This window comes from Bubalus kerabau, chromosome 1, assembly GCF_029407905.1.
Source record: "Bubalus kerabau isolate K-KA32 ecotype Philippines breed swamp buffalo chromosome 1, PCC_UOA_SB_1v2, whole genome shotgun sequence".
In the NCBI taxonomy this organism is placed as follows: Eukaryota; Metazoa; Chordata; class Mammalia; order Artiodactyla; family Bovidae; genus Bubalus; species Bubalus kerabau.
In genome coordinates, this window is record NC_073624.1 from 71,064,773 (window position 1) to 71,087,201 (window position 22,429).

At 38.9% G+C, this 22,429-nt stretch overlaps 1 protein-coding gene across 23 annotated transcripts in view; it reads right to left on the bottom strand.

Annotated features, from left to right (window-relative positions):
- Positions 1–22,429, bottom strand: part of TAFA2 (TAFA chemokine like family member 2) — a 582,804-nt gene that overhangs the window by 468,861 nt on the left and 91,514 nt on the right. The window lies entirely within an intron of this gene.

A 22,429-nucleotide genomic window follows, 5' to 3' on the forward strand; every position in this document is an offset into this window, starting at 1 on the left:
AAGGGAACCCTCTTACACTGTTGGTGGGAATGCAAACTAGTACAGCCACTATGGAGAACAGTGTGGAGATTCCTTAAAAAACTGGAAATAGAACTGCCTTATGATCCAGCAATCCCACTGCTGGGCATACACACTGAGGAAACCAGAAGGGAAAGAGACACGTGTACCCCAATGTTCATCGCAGCACTTTTTATAATAGCCAGGACATGGAAGCAACCTAGATGTCCATCAGCAGATGAATGGATAAGCAAGCTCTGGTACATATACACAATGGAGTATTACTCAGCCATTAAAAAGAATACATTTGAATCAGTTCTAATGAGGTGGATGAAACTGGAGCCTATTATACAGAGTGAAGTAAGCCAGAAAGAAAAACACCAATACAGTATACCAACGCATATATATGGAATTTAGAAAGATGGTATCAATAACCCTGTGTATGAGACAGCAAAAGAGACACTGATGTATAGAACAGTCTTATGGACTCTGTGGGAGAGGGAGAGGGTGGGAAGATTTGGGAGAATGGCATTGAAACATGTAAAATATCATGTATGAAACGAGTTGCCAGTCCAGGTTCGATGCACGATACTGGATGCTTGGGGCTGGTGCACTGGGACGACCCAGAGGGATGGTATGGGGAGCGAGGAGGGAGGAGGGTTCAGGGTGGGGCACACATGTATACCTGTGGCGGATTCATTTTGATATTTGGCAAAACTAATACAATTATGTAAAGTTTAAAAATAAAATAAAATTTAAAAAAATAATAAAAATAAAAAATAAAAATGACAAAAAAAGATTAGTATCATTGACTAAAGAAGCTGTTGGCTTTAATAAGAAAAAACTTTAGAAAGAAATGTTTATCTCTTACAAAACAAATGTAAACCCAAATTTTATCCCGAAATTAGCTAATATATTTGCTTATTTTAGCTAGTATTAAATGCTTACTGTTCAAGATACTGTTCTAAACACATTGAACATATTGATTTCATCTTTACAGGAACCTTATAAAATATTAATAAATTCTATTATCAGCTTTATTTTAAAAATGGAGAAACTGAAATCAGAGAGATTAAGAAACCACCAAAAATCAAATAACTCAAGAGGTAGACAGAGGACAGAAACAAAGGCAATTCAATCCAGAGACTACTCTCTGAAATAAAAGGCTATACTGCCTAGAGTATTGGCTGTATTATCATGACAAGTTAGCAAAGTGTGTTTCAAAGGTGACAAAATTTGCAGGAATGAGGAGATTTAACAAAGAAATTTCAGTCATCATCAAGTTCTTCTAACTGCCCATTCTTCCAAATGCTAAAGATGTCTGTGACAATATCACTAAACCTGCTCACCTAGCTCCAGATCCCAGGTTCCAGACTTAATAGATGTAGTCAAAGTGTCTGCCTTGCTCTCTTCTAAAGCTTTCCTATTTCATGACATATACAACCACAAGAGCAATACATGCATGATACTATAAGGGTAGAAAATTCAAGGTTCCTAAAACTATGTTAGGCCCTGAGGCTGCGCCTAGAAAAAGGGATGTAATCACCACCTTGCTGGAGTTAAGAGGTAGACAGTCAAGAAACCAGCAAATAAATGAGTGTTATTTGAATTATGATGGAAATAAACAAGGCACTGTGGTAAGAGGATGATCAAAATTTCTAGAGAATCACAGTCAGGCCCAAAACACTGAAACCCTGTAAGGCCAGGTGGCACAGCAGTGAATAAGATGTACAAGTGACACAGCAAAAAATTATGAAACCATTATCTATATCTGAGTGGTACACTTCAAATGGCATTTTTTTAATAAGGGGCTTAATAAGGTATTAAAAGGCAAAAATTCCTCTTACCTGAAGAGTCCTTCACACCTGATTCTACTATATTTTGGTGGAGCCTCTGAAAAATACAGGAGGTTCCAGGAATCTGCATCCACCCTCACCACTGTATTGTTAAATACATGTGTACCCTGCACGGCTTACTGTCTAATTCACAGTAATACAAAAGAAACCTAAGAGCTTGCTCGAAGATAAGAATCCTTGTTTGTCAACCCACAAGTATGAAGCAGTCTTCGTGAACTGACCTACATCAGAAAAAAACCTCTCTCAGGATGCGGTATTTAAACTAAACTCTGATAAATGAGAGGATACAGTTATGCAAAGCTCCGAAAGAAGGGCATAACAGATCTGGTTCAGAGAGTAAATTTTCATGAAGACTAATAATAGGAAAATGTCTCTCTATATTGCCCTCTCTCTTAATACGTTTTTACTTTACCACTTCCCAGTACTCTTGCCTGGAAAATCCCATGGGTAGAGGAGCCTGGTGGGCTACAGTCCATGGGGTCACAAAGAGTCAGAGAGACTGCGAGACTTCACTTTCGCTTTTCACTTTCATGCACTGGAGAAGGAAATGGCAACCCACTCCAGTGTCTATGGGGTCGCACAGAGTCGGACACAACTGACGTGACTTAGCAGTAGCAGCAGCAAAACCATGAAACCTTCCCTGGTGGCTCAGATGGCAAAGAATCTGCCTGCAATGCAGGAGACTCAGGTTCAATCCCTGAGTCAGGAATATCCCCTGAAGAAGGGAATGGCTACCCACTCCAGTATTATTGCCTGCAGAATCCCATGGACTGAGGAGCCTGGTGGGGTCCATGGGGTCACAAAGACTCAGACATGACTGAGCAACTAAGCACACACACACCATGAAACCAGCATTCTGAGAGAAGATGTGGAAGCCTTTATCAAGAGAAGCAGAGGGGTGCCTTAGGTTCTCTTATTTGCGGATCTCATCTGCTGGTGGGCTCTTAATATCTTTGTGCACAGCCCAAGTTCCCAGATGGATCCGGGACTCCTATCATGATGCCAAAGACGCTGCTTAGATTGAGATGTGCTCTTTTAAAAGTCAAGCACCCACACATCATGATAAAACTAGTACTAAAATCCCATCCATACTGTAGAGAAAATGGCAGGGAGGCGGAGCTCTGCTCCAACTATACCTAATCAAGAAGAAACTTTAAAAAAACAAAAAAGCTAAGAAATGTAAAATGACATGGTACACCTCACAATGTGATCCTTGTTCATGGGTAAGGAAATAGAAAATGTTAGCTGAAAAAGCAGAGGAATGAAGTGTATTTTGAAGCTAAATTGGGTATCCAGGATTATAAAGTCCAATTCCAACTGAGTCTCCCCTTTTTTAAGTACACACACCAAGAAGAAGGCAAACAATCAAATCTTGCCTTTACTTTTAATGAAAATACTTCCAAAATGTACAACTTGATTTCCAATATTTCATTAATGATAACTCAGGGTTACTGCTGTTGCTGCTGCTAAGTCGATTCAGTTGTGTCCGACTCTGTGCGACCCCGTAGACGGTAGCCCACCAGGCTCCGCTGTCCCTGGGATTCTCCAGGCAAGAACACTGGAGTGGGTTGCCATTTCCTTCTCCAATGCATGAAAGTGAAAAGTGAAAGTGAAGTCGCTCAGTCGTGTTCGACTCTTAGCGACCCTATGGACTGCAGCCCACCAGGCTCCTCCGTCCATGGGATTTTCCAGGCAAGAGTACTGGAGTGGGGTGTCAGTGCCTTCTCCGAACTCAGGGTTACAAATGAAGCCAAATCTGCCAGCGGAGCTAGTGTTGACACACAGGCACAAGTGACTTAGCTTGTCACTCACAGGCTGTGTGCAAACCGTTCCCAAGGTTGCTAAGCTGTGGTGATCGCCAGGCCTCCCAAATGTCACCCTGATTCACACAAGGCTGTTGAGCAGAAGGCTCATGTGCCTGTGCATGTCCTCATGGGGCACACGCCTGAAATCACACAGCCCTGTGCCCCGGGCTGCAGCTCTGTTCCATGAGCTTTGTGCACGCATCTCTCTCTTTGACCCAGCCACCAGAATGTCTACTGCTGTTACAATCCCTTGCTACTTCTAAGCTTTTTAGTCAGCTGTTGCAGCTGTTTCTAATCTCCACTATTCTCTTTGCATTTCTTCAGTGATTATTCAAAAAGCATTAAGTCCTCAAGCACGGTGTTAGGCACCAAAAGAACAAAACAAACATGGTACCTGATCACACAGAGCTTATTAATGCATGTATAGAACTGTCTTATGGCCTCTGTGGGAGAGGGAGAGGGTGGGAAGATTTGGGAGAATGGCATTGAAACATGTAAAATATCATGTATAAAATGAGTTGCCAGTCCAGGTTCGATGCACGATACTGGATGCTTGGGGCTAGTGCACTGGGACGACCCAGAGGGATGGAATGGGGAGGGAGGAGGGAGGAGGGTTCAGGATGGGGAACACATGTATACCTGTGGTGGATTCATTTTGATATTTGGCAAAACTAATACAATTATGTAAAGTTTAAAAATAAAATAAAATTTAAAAAGAAAACAAGAGGGAGAAGGGCTGTTAGAAACTAAGAGATTTAAGAGATGTAGCAACCAAATGAAATGTGTGGACCTTGTTTGAATTCTGATTCAAAGAAACCAAATGTATTATAGAAAGATGTTAGTGGGTCGGTTGGGGGAAACTGTATCCTGACTGGTGATTAAATGGTCATAAAAAATTATTGTAAATGTTTATGGCATGATAAAAAAAATAAATAAACAAACAAAGAAATATGTCCTTACAACGTGCAGTAATACAGTACTATCAAGGGGAGGAATAGGAAGCAGTTCTTTGAGACTCAGGTTCCAGAAAGCTTTTCTGAGGAAGTAATAATGAAACCAAGGCCATGAAGGATAAGAAGGAGAGAGCCAGGAAAGAGTGGAGAGAAGACATTCAAGAAATAATGTGCTTCCCTGGTGGTCCAGTGGACAAGACTCTGTGCTCCCAATGTATGGGGGCAGGGGTTCAATCCATGGTCAGGGAACTATATCCCAACATGCCACAATTAAAAGTTTGCATGCCACAACTAAATAAATAAATAAATAAAGATCCTGCATGCCACAACAAAGATCAAAGATCCCACACACTGCAACTAAGATACGCCACAGCCAAATAAATATTTTTTTAAAAAAGAAGAAAGGTGGTGCAACATGGTTAAAGGCCTAAGATCAATGAAAGTTGGCATATGTGAGGAATGGAAAGAATGGAATGTGAGGAACGGAAAGAAGGGAAGGCAAAGGAGAAAATTGAAATGATGGAGGTGGGGGAAGAAGCAGGAGCCAGATCCTCGCATATAGGTCATGGTAACTATTTTCAGCACAAGGACTAGCCAATATGGACATGATCTGCTTGATTGTACTTTAAATGATTGCTCTGTCTGTTCCCTGGGGAAGCACCAAGAAGAAGACAAGGGTGGAAGGTAGCAGGCCAGTTACAGAGGCACGGCAGTAGCGCAGGTAGACTCCTTTTTTATTTTTTTCTCAGTGAGTTCCTTCTCCCCTCCAGTCATGTATACCCAACTCTTATTTTTCATGGAAAACCTTGACTTATTAGAGACAATGGAATCCCTCTTTTCTTCTACGTGACAGATCATATAATAGTGTAAGAAAAGTTCTGATGCTTCTCAGCTATATTCACTGTTCTTGGAAGCTGCTTCATCATTACAGCCTGAAGATGTTTTTAAGATTTTGAAGTTTATCCCCAGATAATTAAGTGTTTATATTCCCTTGTATCTAAAGGAGATAGTTCCTAAAATTCTATTGGATACCATATATATATATATATATATATATATATATATAAATCAAAGTGAAACTATTAATCACTCCATCGTGACCAACTCTTTGCAACCCCATGGACTGTAGCCCACCAGGATCCTTTGTCCCTGGAATTCTCAGACAAAAATACTGGAGTGGATCACCATTCCCTCCTTCAGATGGGATCTTCCTGACCCAGGGATTGAACCCGGCTCTCCTGCATTGCAGGCAGCTTCTTTACTGCTTAGCCACCTGGGAAGCCCATATACAAGCATACACAAGCATATATAAGTATATATCATACACACACACTTATTTAACTGAAAGAATTGACTATTTTGGAAGTATAAAAACATTTGCCAAAATTTCATTTCAATGCTGACTCACATTGCCTTAACATTTTATCACAGGGGTTCTTAACCTGCAGTCTATATACCTCTAAGGAGAGACTATTAACCAGCTCCCTGGAGGACTATGTAAATAATCAGATACATTTGTGTTTAGAGATTTTCCTACAGAGGTCTATAACACTTATCAGCTTGTCAGAAGGGTTCAGGAGTGATTGACTGAGGTCAACCTACCTGTGCCTAGCAAGTCTTCCCATCACCCATGGGCATGTGACCAAGGCCTGGTCAGAGTACTCCCTGGCACTGACATATGAAGATGAAGAGAAATAAACTTTTTCCACTGGAGTTGCTAAGCTTGGGCTGCAATGGCCTTGTCCCCTGCCAAATGAAAAAAATAAATCTCTCCAAAACAGAACAAATGTGTAAAGAAATAGAAACATAGGTGTAAAAAAAAAAAATTAGGCAGATAGATTTTTGCAATCATTGGGTCCCTGGTTCCACTCATTAAGGTCTAGTTCTTACATCTCTTCTTCCAATTCAGAGATCTACCCTAGTGTTCTTCCAAGTCATTCGAGATGATCAGTTTTTTCAGTTAAGCTAGTCTGAGTTGGACTTCTCTGTCTCTTACAGCAGAATTAGTTCTGGCTTATAAATTACTCCTGAAACCTTAAGAATCATCTCTTTAATGTAGTGATCTGATAGCAGAATCCAACAGAGATTTATAGATATTAAAATTGAAATTGAACCAAAATACAAATTTATATTTGACCAGCTAACATTCAGAGACATTACTGTGACTTAAGAGACCTACATACATTTTACTGGATTTAATTCTAGTGGAAGAAATTAAAACCCAATTAGACACCTGCAGAAAGCTTATTAAATCATATTTACACATTAAATGTTTGCTTAATAAAACTAATAAACCATAAGATCACTTGAGGTTATAAAGCAGATGGCACATTTTAGATAGCTTTAAAGGAATTAGGCAGCCACCATTAAATTCTTTAATCCATTACATGTCATAAAAATAACTAAAAATTCCATGATAGAAAAGGATCTGTGAGTCTTTTCAATTTGATTCTAGTGGTAATAATGATATAAGGAGCAAAAACTGGTAAATCACAAAATATAGAAACACTACTCAATCAATAGTACATGTCTCTAGAACATCCTCCAAATCAATAAGATATATAATAATGACAAAAAGCACCTAAGAGTAAATGAAAAAAAAAAAAAAAGTGAATTGTAACACAGCCCAGAACCATTATCCAAACTATTTCCAAAGTGCATTTAACACAAGAATGTAATCAGTCTTCTTAACTTCAGTTACACAGGTAATAAATAAAATGTATCTTTTCTCCTTCATACTAGAGAGTCATAACATTCCAGAAATCTCACAAAACTATAAATAGTTTTTTGGTTTTTGTTTTTTTTTTTATTTTATTTTATTTTTAAACTTTACATAACTGTATTAGTTTTGCCAAATGTCAAAATGAATCCGCCACAGGTATACATGTGTTCCCCATCCTGAACCCTCCTCCCTCCTCCCTCCCCATTCCATCCCTCTGGGTTGTCCCAGTGCACTAGCCCCAAGCATCCAGTATCGTGCATCGAACCTGGACTGGCAACTCGTTTCATACATATTACACATGTTTCAATGCCATAAATAGTTTTGATACTTAGACAACCCTAGCACTTTGCTGCAGATTCACACCTGCAGGCCTTTAGCGGTATCTAGATCATTCAAAGTATATAATTATCAGTTATCTGAGATGTGAATTATAAATTTAATTTTCAGTCAAGTATCAATAAATAGCAATGCAGTGAAACCTCATTGGGAATAGGGTGTTTTAGATACAAAGATTTCACCAAACAGATAAGGAGACAAATAATAGAATGAGAGGCAATAATGTATGGGGTCCTTCCTGGTTGCACTTTACATATATGATGTCATCCCAGCCTCACAGCATCCCTGCCTGGGGGTATCACCTCCACTTTATAGAGAAGAGAGATAAGAAAGCAGAAGTTCACAGCACTAACTAATCTGCCCACATCACTTAAACATAAGAGGTGAATGTAAACCCATTCTAATGCCAAGTCATATCACCAATGATATGCCTTCTCTTAGCTACAAATTTTTTTTTATTTAGACCATTTTTAGTTACTAAATGGTCATAAAATGGGAGGGCTTCCCTTATGGCTCAGCTGGTAAAGAATCTGCTTGCAATGTGGGACACCTGGGTTTGATCCCTGGGTTGGGAAGATCCCCTGGAGAAGGGAAAGACTACCCACTGCAGTATTCTGGCCTGGAGACTTCCATGGACTATATAGTCCATGGGGTTGTAAAGAGTAGGACATGACTGAGAGACTTTCACAAAATGGGAATGAATTTTAGATATGAATTTCCTTTTTAAATAGAAAATATTGAGTATATTTTCTTAATGTGTCAGGGATAATTGATATGGAGGATTTTCTTTTCATTTTTCTTTTTAACCCCTCCAAGCCAAGCTTGTGATTATTCTACTTGCTGTCATTGTGTATTGTGTCTTCCTAATTGTAGCTTTCTAGATACATGTATCGGAGAAGGCAATGGCACCCCACTCTGGTACTCCTGCCTGGAGAATCCCGTGGATGGAGGAGCCTGGAAGGCTGCAGTCCATGGGGTCACTGAGGGTTGGACACGACTGAGCAACTTCACTTTCACTTTTATGCATTGGAGAAGGAAATGGAAACCCACTCCAGTGTTCTTGTCTGGAGAATCCCAGGGACGGGGGAGCCTGATGGGCTGCCGTCTATGGGGTCACATAGTCGGACACGACTGAAGTGACTTAGCAGCAGCAGTAGATACATGTATGTACACACACACACACACACCTTCAAGTTTGCTCTTCCAATCTGCTATGGATGGGGAAACAAGATGACCATGCTGCTTGAGAACCGTAGGTTTATTAAGAGTCATAAAATTCTACAAGAACCCAGAAAGTCAATTCCTTATCTTCACGGTTGCATCTTTGAAACCTCCTCAGTTTATTATCTCATTTCTAGTAAAAGTTATATCCTAAAGAATTGACATTTCAGAAAGCAGGATTAGAGATAGAAAATCACCTCCAGATATGTGAAATGTGACTGTAATTATATTCTTAGGCAATTTGGTCTAAGATTTCTAACAAACAAGCTGACTTCTAAACATGCTGCTGCTGAGTCACTTCAGTCGTGTCCGACTCTGTGCAACCCATAGACGGCAGCCCACCAGGCTCCGCCGTCCCTGGGATTCTGCAGGCAAGAACACTGGAGTGGATTGCCATTTCCTTCTCCAATGCATGAAAGTGAAAAGTGAAAGTGAAGTCGCTCAGTCATGTCCGACCCTCAGGGACCCCATGGACTGCAGCCTACCAGGCTCCTCCATCCATGGGATTTTCCAGGCAAGAGTACTAGAGTGGGGTGCCATTGCCTTCTCCGGACTTCTAAACATAAACTCTACCAATAATTGATGAAATAGATTGTGTTTGCATTTTCAATCCTTTACTCACTTATTAGCATCACTCTGAAATGGTATTCCTTATAACCTATAAGCAGACTTTATTTTCCTGGGCTCCAAAATCACTGCAGACAGTGACTGCAGCCATAAAATTAAAAAGATGCTTGCTCCTTGGATGAAAAGCTATGACAAACCTAGACAGAATATTAAAAAAGGGACATCACTTTGCTAACAAAGGTCCATATAGTCAAAGCTATGGTTTCTCCAGTAGTAATCCACGGATGTGAGAGTTGGACCATAAAGATTACTGAGCACTGAAGACTTGATGCTTTTGAACTGTGGTGTTGAAGGAGACTCTTGAGAGTCCCTCGGACTGCAAGGTGATCAAACCAATCAATCCTAAAGGAAATCAACCTTGAATATTCATTGGAAGGACTGATGCCAAAGTTGAAGCTCCAAAACTATGGCCACCTGACGCAAAGACCTGACTCACTGGAAAAGATCCTGATGCTGGGAAAGATTGAGGGTAGGAGGAGAAAGGGATGACAGACGATGAGATGGTTGGATGGCATCACTGACTCAATGGACATGAGTTTAAACAAATGCAGGGAGATAGTGAAGGACAGGGAAGTCAGGCATGTGGTCACAGAGAGTCAGACATGACTTAGCACCTGAACAAGAGCAACATAGCATAACCCTTATCCTATCCAGTCTTCTTCAAAGAACATCTGATCCTTCCTGTAACAATGGAAGTTGTCATTTTTGTACATGTCCCAAGAACTGTGCAGAGCATTCTGTGTGCAGGGACTCATTACTTTTCATAAACATGCAGGTCTTCCAGTAGTGGTTGCACACACTGTGCTCTTCAAATTTTAAGAGAGCTCTTTCAAATTTGTAGTCACTTAGACTACAATATCAGAGAAGGCAATGGCTCCAGTACTCTTGCCTGGAAAATCCCATGGATGGAGGAGCCTGGTAGGCTGGAGTCCATGGGGTCGCTAAGAGTCAGACACGACTGAGCGACTTCACTCTCACTTTTCACTTTCATGCATTGGAGAAGGAAATGGCAACCTACTCCAGTGTTCTTGCCTGGAGAATCCCAGGGACGGGGGAGCCTGGTGGGCTGCCGTCTAAGGGGTCACACAGAGTTGGACACAACTGAAGCGACTTAGCAGCAGCAGCAGCAGACTACAATATGAACTATGCTTCCTGGGGAAAAGCAATGCCCACCTCAGGCAGTGGCCTAAAATTCGGTACCACTTTGTTCTCTTTATCACAGAAATTGAGGAAACAAGGCTTGAAAAGTTATGTAAATAATAGAGCTACATCAGAAAGAGCAGTCTGAATCACAGATAAGTGACATCTTATAGTTTCCTATAGACTATTGTTTAATTGTTACACTTTAAGACATACCTGTTAAGGGCTGACTAATTGTGCCACCCGAATTCATATGTTGAAATCCTAACTAACTCCTAAAATGATATTAGTAGGATGTGGGGCTTTTAGGAAGTAATTAGAACATGAAGGTAGAGCCTTTATGAATGGGATCAGTGCCCTCACAAGAAGAAACATGATAGTTTGCTCTCTCTCTGCCATGTAAGGTGACCACTAGAAGACTGAAATGGGAGGAGGGGCCCTTACCAAGAACCAGACATGCTGGCAATCTGACCTCAGGCTTCCAGGTTCCAGAACTGTGAGAAATAAAGGTCTGTTGTTGAAGCTGCCCAAACTAAGACAATATCGTGTACAAACACTCACAGTGCAGAAATGGTCTAGGTTAGTAGCAGATTATACAATAACAACCTTGATTCACAGTCTTGTTTTTCAAGAGCACTCCAGAATATACAAAGATCCAGGACAATCCTGAAGATTCTGAGTGATCCCTCAAACATAAGAGCAGCTTGAGAATCCAGCACTCCACATTAGGTTCCTTAACCAATAATCCGTATTCACCTGAGATCCACAAGAGCCAACATATACTTGACTAATGAACTTGACCCACACAGTGCCAAGGCTGACACCTAATTATCAGACCATCTCCTAAATAAGTATGAAGGTACACAGAACTGACACATCTCTGACCTATACTCATGCTTATCATGAGTTTAAACTTAGATTGAAGGTATTTTGCATTTACCTGGAGATACACAATCATCATACAATACTTGCTTATCAAATTTTCTTAGATTGAGACTTAGTTCTTCCCTAAGCCCATACATAGCTCTTATCCTGAAAGACAAAGTTCTTAAGAGTGTAAGGGGATTCCAAGGTCAATCTGCGGTGGATGAACTGCAGGACCCTAGGTAGAGCTTCTATAAGAATAAACCACTGGAGGACACATACCATCACCCCCCAACATAGAAAATTCTACTTCAACACAGTGAGAATGGACCATTTCTTGAGTTTTTTGAGAACCCATTCATTCCTCTTTTTTTATTAAGTATTTTTGGAGTACCTACTCTACGTCTAATACTAAGTTTAACATTACACAATGATATATTGAAATAAGTAAGAAATAGTTTCTATCCTCAAGAAACTCATAGTCAAGGGAAAGAGGAAAATATAAGAGTAAATTCTTAAAATATAGCAGTGCTAACAAAATATGAACAAAGTGCTGGGAGAGTAATGAGCTCTGCCTGTGGGTAGCCCAGGAAATGGGAAGTATTCACAGGAGAAAAAAAAAAAAAAAGGAATTTTATCAATGGGTTTTGTAGGACAAGTAGGAGTTTGCCTGGTTAAGAAGCTGAGATAGAGCTAGTGGGAGTAATCTTATTCTTCCTGTATAATTAATTATAAGTGTGTGAGATTAAATTTTTCTTTCTGCTCTCATTATATTAGTGCTTGTTTTCCTTTGACTATATTTTCTTTAAGTTTAAAGTAGGCAATCAGGAGAGATTCACTAGTTTATTTTTTTGGATTAAAATGGAATGGGCTGGATTCAAAATATTTGAATTGTTCTACTTAAAATGTTTTTCGAGATCCATTAAAAAATCAGTGTCTTGACTTTGCAACAGTTCATGTTGTGAAAACATGAGATGTTTTTCTTCAAAAAGTATAACTTAAAAGGTCACAATTAAATTAAACATCAACATTCATTAAGATCAAGTTAATACTCCCTGAAAATTAGATTACTCTCCCCAGTGTGTATTTAAATTGGCAGCTGGCAAGTAGTATAACAGGTTCCACCTTGTTACACCACAGCAACACAGAAGCCATTCCACTGACATAAAATTATTGCTGAGAGGCTGATCCCTGAGATCTCTTCCAGTAAACTCCAAGAGCTGAACTACCTATTAAACAACAGTGTCAGAACAGTTATAAATTACCACAACTTTACAGAACTCCAGAGCTATTTTCAAAATCTAAACAATTCCTCTTTTATAGGATAATAATATAGCCTGAACCCAATGGCCCCATCACCTTAAAGTAAGAAATGTAATCAAATATATTCTGATAGAGAAAAACTAAGCTAGTGACTCTATATGATATCTATACAAACTCATAGCTATCATGTTTAATCCTCACAGATGTCATTAAAGAAGGGCCTGGAGCTATACTGAACATAAATGCTCCATCAGCTTATCTGTCTTATCCACAGTCCAATCCAGTCCAGCCAATGAGGAGATAAACTACCCAATTCCTGAGTCACCCATATATATTCTGAATGGTACTAGCCTTGATTTCCCTTTCTATAGCACACCCTTATGCTCATGCAACTTCTGGCCCCATCAACAATAGATCTGTGAACTCAATTACATGACTTCCACTCATCTGATCAGAGTTCATACTTGGAAAAGTTGAAGGAAAGCCATCTGTCAACACTGTCATCTCACACTTAGCCACAAGCAGATGCATCAAACCAGAAGGAACAAGAACCAAAATGTGTGTTGTTCATTCAGAAATGCTCCTTGCCCAGAATTGTTGTCATGCACCTTACTTACAGAAATACCTTCTTTTTGTAATATTTGCTCTATGTCTAGACACTTATGAAAGTGTCATCCTAAGGTCAAAGTCCCACACTAACCACACCAGAACCTAACAGCAAGGGTCTATCACCACCCAGTTCAATAGATGGGAGATACCCACTCCAGTATTCATGGGCTCCCCTGGTGGCTTAGATGGTAAAGAATCCACCTGCAACGCAGGAGACCTGGGTTCGATCCCTAGGTTGGGAAGATCCTCTGGAGGGGTCATGGCAACCCACTCCAGTGTTTTTGCTGGAGAATCCCCATAGACAGAGGAGCCTAGGAAGCTACAGTCCATGGGGCCACAAAGAGTCGGACACGACTAAGCAACTAAGCACACCTTCAAAGTAAGCTAGTATTTAGGGTTGTATAGAAAGGCTATTTACAGACTATGTGCTTCCTTGTAAACACCTGGGAGTTGGCGGGGCAGGATGGTATGCACTGATGGGAAATGATACAAATGGGCAATCTAATTATTCCAGTGCTGCTCAGACTTGGAGACAAAAGCAAGAAAACTGATAGATAGAGATGAAAACCCATCCTCTTCTGACCCTATTGGGCCTCCATACTGCAGTACATATGCAACATCAAGCCCTATTTTTAGACTCTGCAATCCCACAAGCATAAATCATTCCTATGCCACAAGTCACCTTTGAGTTAGCAATGCCAACTTTAACATTTTGCACCTTAATAATATAATAAGGATATTATTAACAATATAACTGAAAGCAAGTTGTATTTAAAATGAATAGTGATAACTTTAACAGAATAACATTAGCCTAAAAATAGATTGAGAGAATGTATTAAGTAGTAATTAAAAGAAAGAGTGACAAACGTGCCACTTAGCTAATTCTATCTTCACAATAGCTTTCACAGTGGAATATGGAATGCTGGCTGTTCTAAAAAAAAAAAATGCTAATGAAACGGTCTTGTTTGTTCTTTACACAATACTGATTAATCTTTAGCGATTTTAGCCAAGAGGGTTCTCTCTGAATTGAACATCTGATTAAAGAAGGAAAGACAACTAAAGGCACAGGTTGGTCAAAGTGTTTTTTATAATAGTCCATGACCACTATTACCTTACCTTACCTGCCGCCTAAGAAATCTGTATGCAGGTCAAGAAGCAACAATTAGAACTGGACATGGAACAACAGACTGGTTCCAAATTGGGAAAGGAGTACGTCAAGGCTGTATATTGTCACCCTGCTCATTTAACTTATATGCAGAGTACATCATGCAAAATGCCGGGCTAGATGAAGCACAAGCTGGAATCAAGATTGTTGGGAGAAATATCAATAACCTCAGGTATGCAGATGATACCACTTATGGCAGATGATTTATGGCAGAAAGCGAAGAGAAACTAGAGTCTCTTGATGAAAGAGGAGAGTGAAAAAGCTGGCTTAAAACTCAACATTTAAAAAACTAAGATCATGGCATCCAGTCCCATCACTTCATGGCAAATAGACAGGGAAAAAAATGGAAACAGTGACAGACTATTTTCTTGGGCTCCAAAATCACTGCAGATGGTGACTGCTGCCATGAAATTAAAAGAGGCCTGCTCCTTGGAAGAAAAGCTATCACAAACCTAGACAACATGAGTTTGAGCAAGCTCCAGAAGTTGGTGATAGATAGGGAAGCCTGGCATGCTGTAGTCCATGGGGTCACAAAGAGTCGCACAAGACTGAGGGACTGAACTGAACTGATGACCTTTATTGGGGCTTCCCAGGTGGCACTAGTGATAAAGAACCTGCCTACCAATACAGGAGACATAAGAGATGTGGGTTCGATCCCTGGGTTGGAAAGATCCCCTGGAAGAGGGCATGGCAACCCACTCCACTGTTCTTGTCTGGAGAATGCCAGGGACAGAGGAGCCTGGAGGGCTACAGTCCATAGGGTTACAAAGAAGTGGACACAGCTGAAGCGACTTAGCACACACATGACCACTGTTGTGGGAATGGAATTAAAAACAAAATCTTCTCCTGACTCTAAACACTCTCCCTAAAGGTGGTATAGTAAAAGAAAACACTTATATTTTTGAAGAATTATTAAAACAGAATGTAATGTGCATCACTTGAGATCCACTGGGAGATTGCAAAGATGGAAATAAATCTTTCTTTTTATATAGTCAAGCGGACACAAATTATTGCACACATATTTTCAAGATTAACAATAGTTCTCAAGCAAGAGGACTTAACAGCACAATTTGTCACATGTAGCTCACCTTAAATTTACCTGGTAATTGGGGGAACCATCTGTGTTAGGTAATTAGCTTTATTTAGAGAAGAAGCAAACTTCTCATTCTTTATGACAAGAGGTAATTTTGTCAACTTGGTGAGAAGGTCCCACAAAAGTTAGGCTCCCACCGTGCCAGAGACACAGGGATGCAGGGGTTCTTTCTTCTTCAGTGCTGACATTTCAAAGGGATGGTGCCCAGGCCCTTGAGAAAGATACTCCAGGGTCACAAAGCTGAGGAAAGGTGCATCCAGTTTTCAGAGGATGTATACACATTTCGAAGAGAGGGGAAAGTATGTACAAGTAACAAGTTTTCTAAAGTAAAAAAAAAAAAAAAAAAAGGAAAAGAAAAAAAAAGGGAGGGGGGGAGTCTCTTCCCTTATTTTCAACAGTGACGATTAAGCTTCTTAATTTTTATTTGTCCTGATACCAACCAGGTTCAGTGTGATTGTTGTTTAGTCGCTAAGTCATGTGTGACTCTTTTGCGACCCCATGGACTGTAGCTCCACCAGGCTCCTCTGTCCGTGGGATTCTCCAGACAAGAATACTGGAGTGAGTTGCCATTTCCTTCTCCAGAGGATCTTCTCGACTCAGGGACTGAACCTGAATTTTCTGCATTAGGAGGCAGATTCTTTACCACTGAGCCACCTCCAAACTCATTTACAGAGGATATGTGACTATTTCAAGTTCTCAGACAAGAAAATGTAAAACAAAAATGGTTTCTATACCAACAAATCAGCACAAATTAAAACATCATGCCATCCCTCTGACCCAGAGGGAGGGTATGGGGACCACGGGTATACCTGTGGCAGATTCATTTCAATGTTTGGCAAAACTAATACAATATTGTAAAGTTTAAAAATAAAATAAAATTTAAAAAAAAATAAAAACCTGAACTTCCTTAGGGAAGTGTGACAAAAATAAAAAAATAAAAAATCATGCCAAACCACATGCATTATGAACTACAACGATTATTGATAATATATTTCACCAAGGGAAAGCAACTCCTTAATAAGCCTTTGTTTCCTTGCCCAATTCTGACAGGGATAATGATTTCATTTTTAATTTGTTCAGAAGTAAATTTATAATGATAACCAAAGGGAAACATTTTTGCTCCCCATATGAGATTATCTATCTATACAATCATTAGCCATTAAAAATGTATTACACTGAGAACAAAGAGAAGTTTCGCATTCTTCTAAATAATGCATTTTACCCTACAAAAGAGAAGTATAGTAGAGATAAGTTAAATGAGTCAACTTACCAAAATTCCCAATCAGTCCTATAGTTGGAACATACTGATAATGCATCTCAGACAAATAGTTCAAACCATTTAATGAACTTTCTACCTACATACAGTCATTTTCCACTAAGTGCTCTTATAAAGCATCATCTAATGTTAGCATTAAGAGTGATGTGTCATACCAATCAATAGCCAAACAAAACAAAACCACCAGAAATCAGAAGGGGATAATGCAGAGAGCAATGCTTTCTGATGAGACTTTTAGAGGACAACATCAAAAAGAATCATCCAGAGACTTGCCATTACTATATTCCATGCAACGTTGAGAAGTTACTTACACATCTCCTATTTAATGAAAAATAGGTGCAATCACAATTCTTCCCTCATGAGCTTCAATTCCCTTGGAAAAATGCTTCAATAAAAAGGAATATCATAAAGAAAAGAATAAAGGCTTAGTGAAAACATTAAGTACAGTTTTAAATTCAAACATCATCCAAAACGTTTCCTGAGTTTTGGTGTTTGGAGAGGTGGAGGAAGGCAAAAGGGAAGGGATGCTTCAGTGCTGTCAAATATAAAATCTGTTCTCAGATCTGATGTGTTTGGCAAATTAAAAGAAATCATAAGAGAATCACTAAAGATGACACTCTGGCCTGCTTGCTGAGAGTCTGTACAGCAACAGTATACTTTCCTTTAGTATATTCTCCTTTAATTTACATGAAAAGAGAGCTGTGTCTCCAACACTCACCCCCTAACTTCCTACTGTGAAGACAGCTGCCTTATTTGCCTTTCAGCAAATTAAAAGTTAAAATAGCTTCCCTGTCAGGAGCAGCAGCAGCAGCAGCGGAGAGACTTGCAAAAGAGCTTCATCTTACTGCTGTACAGCGTTCTATTTCCAAAGGATCATTGCTATCTTTGGACTCCCGCAAAGAATTTCTTAAGAAATGAGAGCTTTGCTTTACTAACTCACCGTTAGCCTCTCCACTGCTCCATGACAATGTATGCGTACTCAATCGTGTCCCACTTTTTGCAACCCCATGGACTGTGGCCCCACAGGCCCCTCTGTCCATGCGATTTCCCAGGCAAGAATACCGCTGTGGGTTGCCATTTCCTTTTCCAAGGATCAAACCTGGTCTCCATTATCTCCTGCACCGCGGAACTGCAGAGCCTCCATGATAAACAACAAGACAAAATCCCTAACAAAGATTTCTTAATCCTCCTCATGCATTGATTTTTTTTTTTTTTTGCTTTCATATACTTAGACTATGAAGATACACCCTCTATCCCTTACTGATAAGTAATTAAAGGTAATTAATAAAAAGTGAAAAGCAAAAAAAAAAAAAAAATCTAGGTCCCTCTGTGCTGTGTTTAGTTGCTCAGTTTGTGTCCCACTCTTTGGGACCCCGTGGACTGTAGCCCACCAGGCTCCTCTGTCCACGGGGATTCTGCAAGCAGGAATACTGGAGCGGGTTGCCATGCCCTCCTCCAGGGATCTTCCCAACCCAGGGATCAAACCCAGGTCTCCCACATCACAGGCAGATTCTTTACTGTCTGAACCAACAGGGAAGCCCAGGTCACTCTGTAGTGCAGGCAAAAATTTTAAAATAGCTCTGATATTTTCTTTAAAAAAAAAAATTTGAAAAGAGAGACCAATCAGAATTAACAAAGTTATTAGAAAAAAGATCATTTCTTCAAAATGGCAAAGGCAAAAAAGGAAGATTACCAAAAGGAATATCAAGTAAATGCAGCCAGAGTCCTAAGTTTGATTGGACTTTATTTTTCCAAATAAACCAAATTCTGTCTTAAAAATTAAAAACAGGAGTGAATTCTGAGGAATTTTTTAAAGTCATGTTTTCTTAGTTATAGTATAGTATCCTCAAAATTTTCAGGATTCTGATTTAATGAACTAAAATTATTTTAAGTAGGGCTTGTATTCAGAGAGGAAATCGAAATAAAAGACCTGAAAGAAAAGTTATTTCTTTAGGATATTTACTGGATTTCTTTTTTTTAATTGAAGCATAATTGCTTTACAGAATTTTGTGGTTTTCTATTATACATCAATAAGAATCAGCCCATAGGTACACTCATTTCCCTGGATTTCTTAACTCTTCTGCATTTCTATTTTCCTCAGTGCACATTCATAAAAACAACCTCTGATTTCCACATTTAGCATATAAAAGTAGCTTTATTTCTCCCAGATGACTGAAATAAGAATGCTATTAAATAGAACATAAATTACTATAGTATTTATTACATTAATATTGTTAGTATCTGCCAGACACCATTAAAATTATCTTCTCTTTTTCCTATCTTGCTTGAGAAGATATGAACAGTATTGTCTAAAGAACTTACTCTTTCATTTATCTTTTCATGGTATTTTTTTTTGCCATACTTCATGAAAAACCATATGGAAGCTACTACCTGTGTATCAGTGATTTCTAATGTGTTAAAAGATTAGATTGTTTAAGAAATGCAAGAAATCATAATGTCTCAATACTTTATTTTGTAAAGCCAACCAAAAGCAATATTTTAGATCATGGGTCAGGTTGCTAAAAGCCTCCAACTGAAAAGATTTTTAATAATAATATAAATTATTACCATTGCCACACACATTAGATACTTGATCTAACATCTATAACAATACTATGGAATTGTACGTGTGTTCCCATTTTACAGAAGGGCAAAGTGCATTGCCCAGGGTCACAGATACTAACTGGTAGAGAAAGGCTTTGAATCAGAGCCTACTTGAATCCAAAGTCCAGGATTTTAACCACTACTTGTATTAACAGGCATATTTATTATTGTCACACTGTTGTAATTATACAAGTTGTTTTTCTTAGTATGATTCATGACTCTAAGCATCCTCAAAGATTACCCCAAGAATTTTATTTTTATTAATAATTTTTGTCAGAGTTCTTTTATGGGACATTTCTAAATCAAGGGCATCATTTAATGGAACATGAGCTGATTGAATTATGGATTATTGAAATGCAGTGTGATTTTGGTCATTTAGGCCAAAACTAATTTCTAAAACTAACACAGCACCATCCGTTTTTAAAATAGTTTCTCAATATAGTGACCTCCTTTGAGTAATTCCTTCCCCATAATTTGGCTATTTTCTATTTTTATGTTAATCTCAAGTCCTGAAGAGAAACTATTAAATTCAGCCTGATCAGAATATCACCAAACTGAAAACTAACAAGAGTTACCTTCCCATTTGTACCATTTGTGTATGCTCCTCTCTCTAGGTCCCCATTTTCCAAGTTTATATATCAGATCATCTTCATGCTACTGCAGAAGGCCAGTATTTCACACTGTACTGATTTTTTTTCAATTTATGACAGCATATTACAAGAGCTAGAGTAAGATTTTTACGGTTCATGATTCTCTAGCCTTGGATCAAGCCATGCTGCTGCTCAATCTTTTTCAGTCCTTGTTAGCAGAGATTGTTGTATCTAAACTGAAATATGTAGAATGGACAGTGCCAGGTTCAAATTGCAAACCATAAATTCAGATGGGAAAGAAATATTATATATTGATGTTTCTATAACCATGTGATGGAAATGTCATTTCAATAAATTTAAAGATGCATCTTCTCATCTACACTCACCTGCTCTCCCCTCAGTCGTTGTTTCCAAAGGTTATATCTGATTTCTACCCTGCGGAGGGAGCATAATTGTACCACAATCCAAAGAGTATGGAATGAATCTCATGCTGTTTATCTGCAATGGTATCAGACATCCAGCTTCCTTTGTAGTCTTTGGCCACTGACCCAAGGAAATTACTGCCAGGTGTAAATTCATACCCATCCACAATCATCCCATCACCTCTAGATGCCTCAACTTCAGTAGAATTATTCAACTGTTTTTCTCTGCAACCTTCTGTGGTCTAGACTCCCAAACAACAGAAAATAGTATGGAAGGAGGAAGAAAGCATTAGATAATCTAAAGAGAAACCAACCACATTTTTAAATAAAATGAGATACTAGTTCTGTAACTTGTCTAAAAACATGAAAATAATTGATCAACTTTAATATTTGGAGAGCTTTCCAATGACATTTTCACAGAAACAGAATAAACAATCCCAAAATTTTAATAGAAATATAAAAGACCCAGACTAGCCAAAGTGAATTTAAGAAAAACAAATCTAGCACATCAAATGCCATGATTCAAACTATATTACAAAGCTAAAGTAATTAAAACAGAATAGTTTTGACATAAAAGCAGGGAATGAAGTACCCAGAAATAAACCTACACTCATATGGTCAATGAATATATGACAAAAGGAGCAAAGAATATACAATAGGGAAGGAACAGTCTCTATTTGAGAAAACTGGACAGCCATATGCAAAAGAACAAAACTGGACCACTATTTTACATCTTTCACAAAATTAACTCAAAGTGAATGTAAGACTTGAAGCCATAAAACTTCCAGAAGGAAATATAAGTGGTAAGCTCCTTGACATAGGTCTTAGTAATGATTTTTTGAATCCGGACATCAAAAGCAAAAGCAACAAAAGCAAAAATAAACAAGTGGGACTACAAAAAACTAAAAAGTTTCTGCATGGCAAAGGAAACTATCAACAAAATGAAAAGGCAACCTAGCGAATGGGAGAAAACATTTGCAAATCATATATCTGATAAGGGGCTAGTATCCAAAATGTATGAAGAAGTCACACAACATAATTACAAAACAAAAACAAAATCCAATTAAGAAATGGGCAGAAGATGATCCAAATAAACATTTTCCCAAAGAAGATGTACAGATGGCTGACAGGTTTAAGATACTCTATATCATTTATTATCAGGGAAATGCAAATCAAAACTTCAATGAGATATCCCTTCACATCTATCAGAAGGGCCACTGTCAATAGGACTATAAATAACAAGTCCTGGCAAGAATGTAGAGAAAAGGGAACCCACATGCACTATTACTGGCAACATAAATTGCTGCAACCACTATGGAAAAGAGTACTGAGGTTCCTCAAAAAATTAAAACTAGACCTACTATATGACTTAGCAATTTAATTTTCAGATATTTATCCAAAGAAAATAAAAACACTAGTTTGAAAATATCTATATATTCCCATGATCGTTATAGTATTTAGTTCAGTTGCTCAGTTTTGTCCAACTCTTGGCAACCCCGTGGACTGCAGCATGCCAGGCTTCCCTGTCCATCACCAACTCCAGGAGCTTGCTCAAACTCATGTCCATCAAGTTGGTGATGCCATCCAACCATCTCATCCTCTGTCATTTCCTTCTCCTTCCACCTTCAATCTTTCCCAGCATCAGGGTCTTTTCCAATGAGTCAGGCCTTCATATCAGGTGGCCAAATTACTGGAGTTTCAGCTTCAACATCAGTCCTTCCAGTGAATATTCAGGACTGATTTCCTTTAGGACGGACTGATTTGATCTTCTTGTAGTCCAAGGGACCCTCAAGAGTCTCCTCCAACACCACAGTTCAAAAGCATCAATTTTTCAGTGCTCAGCTTTCTTTATAGTCCAACTCGTACATCCATACATAACTACTGGA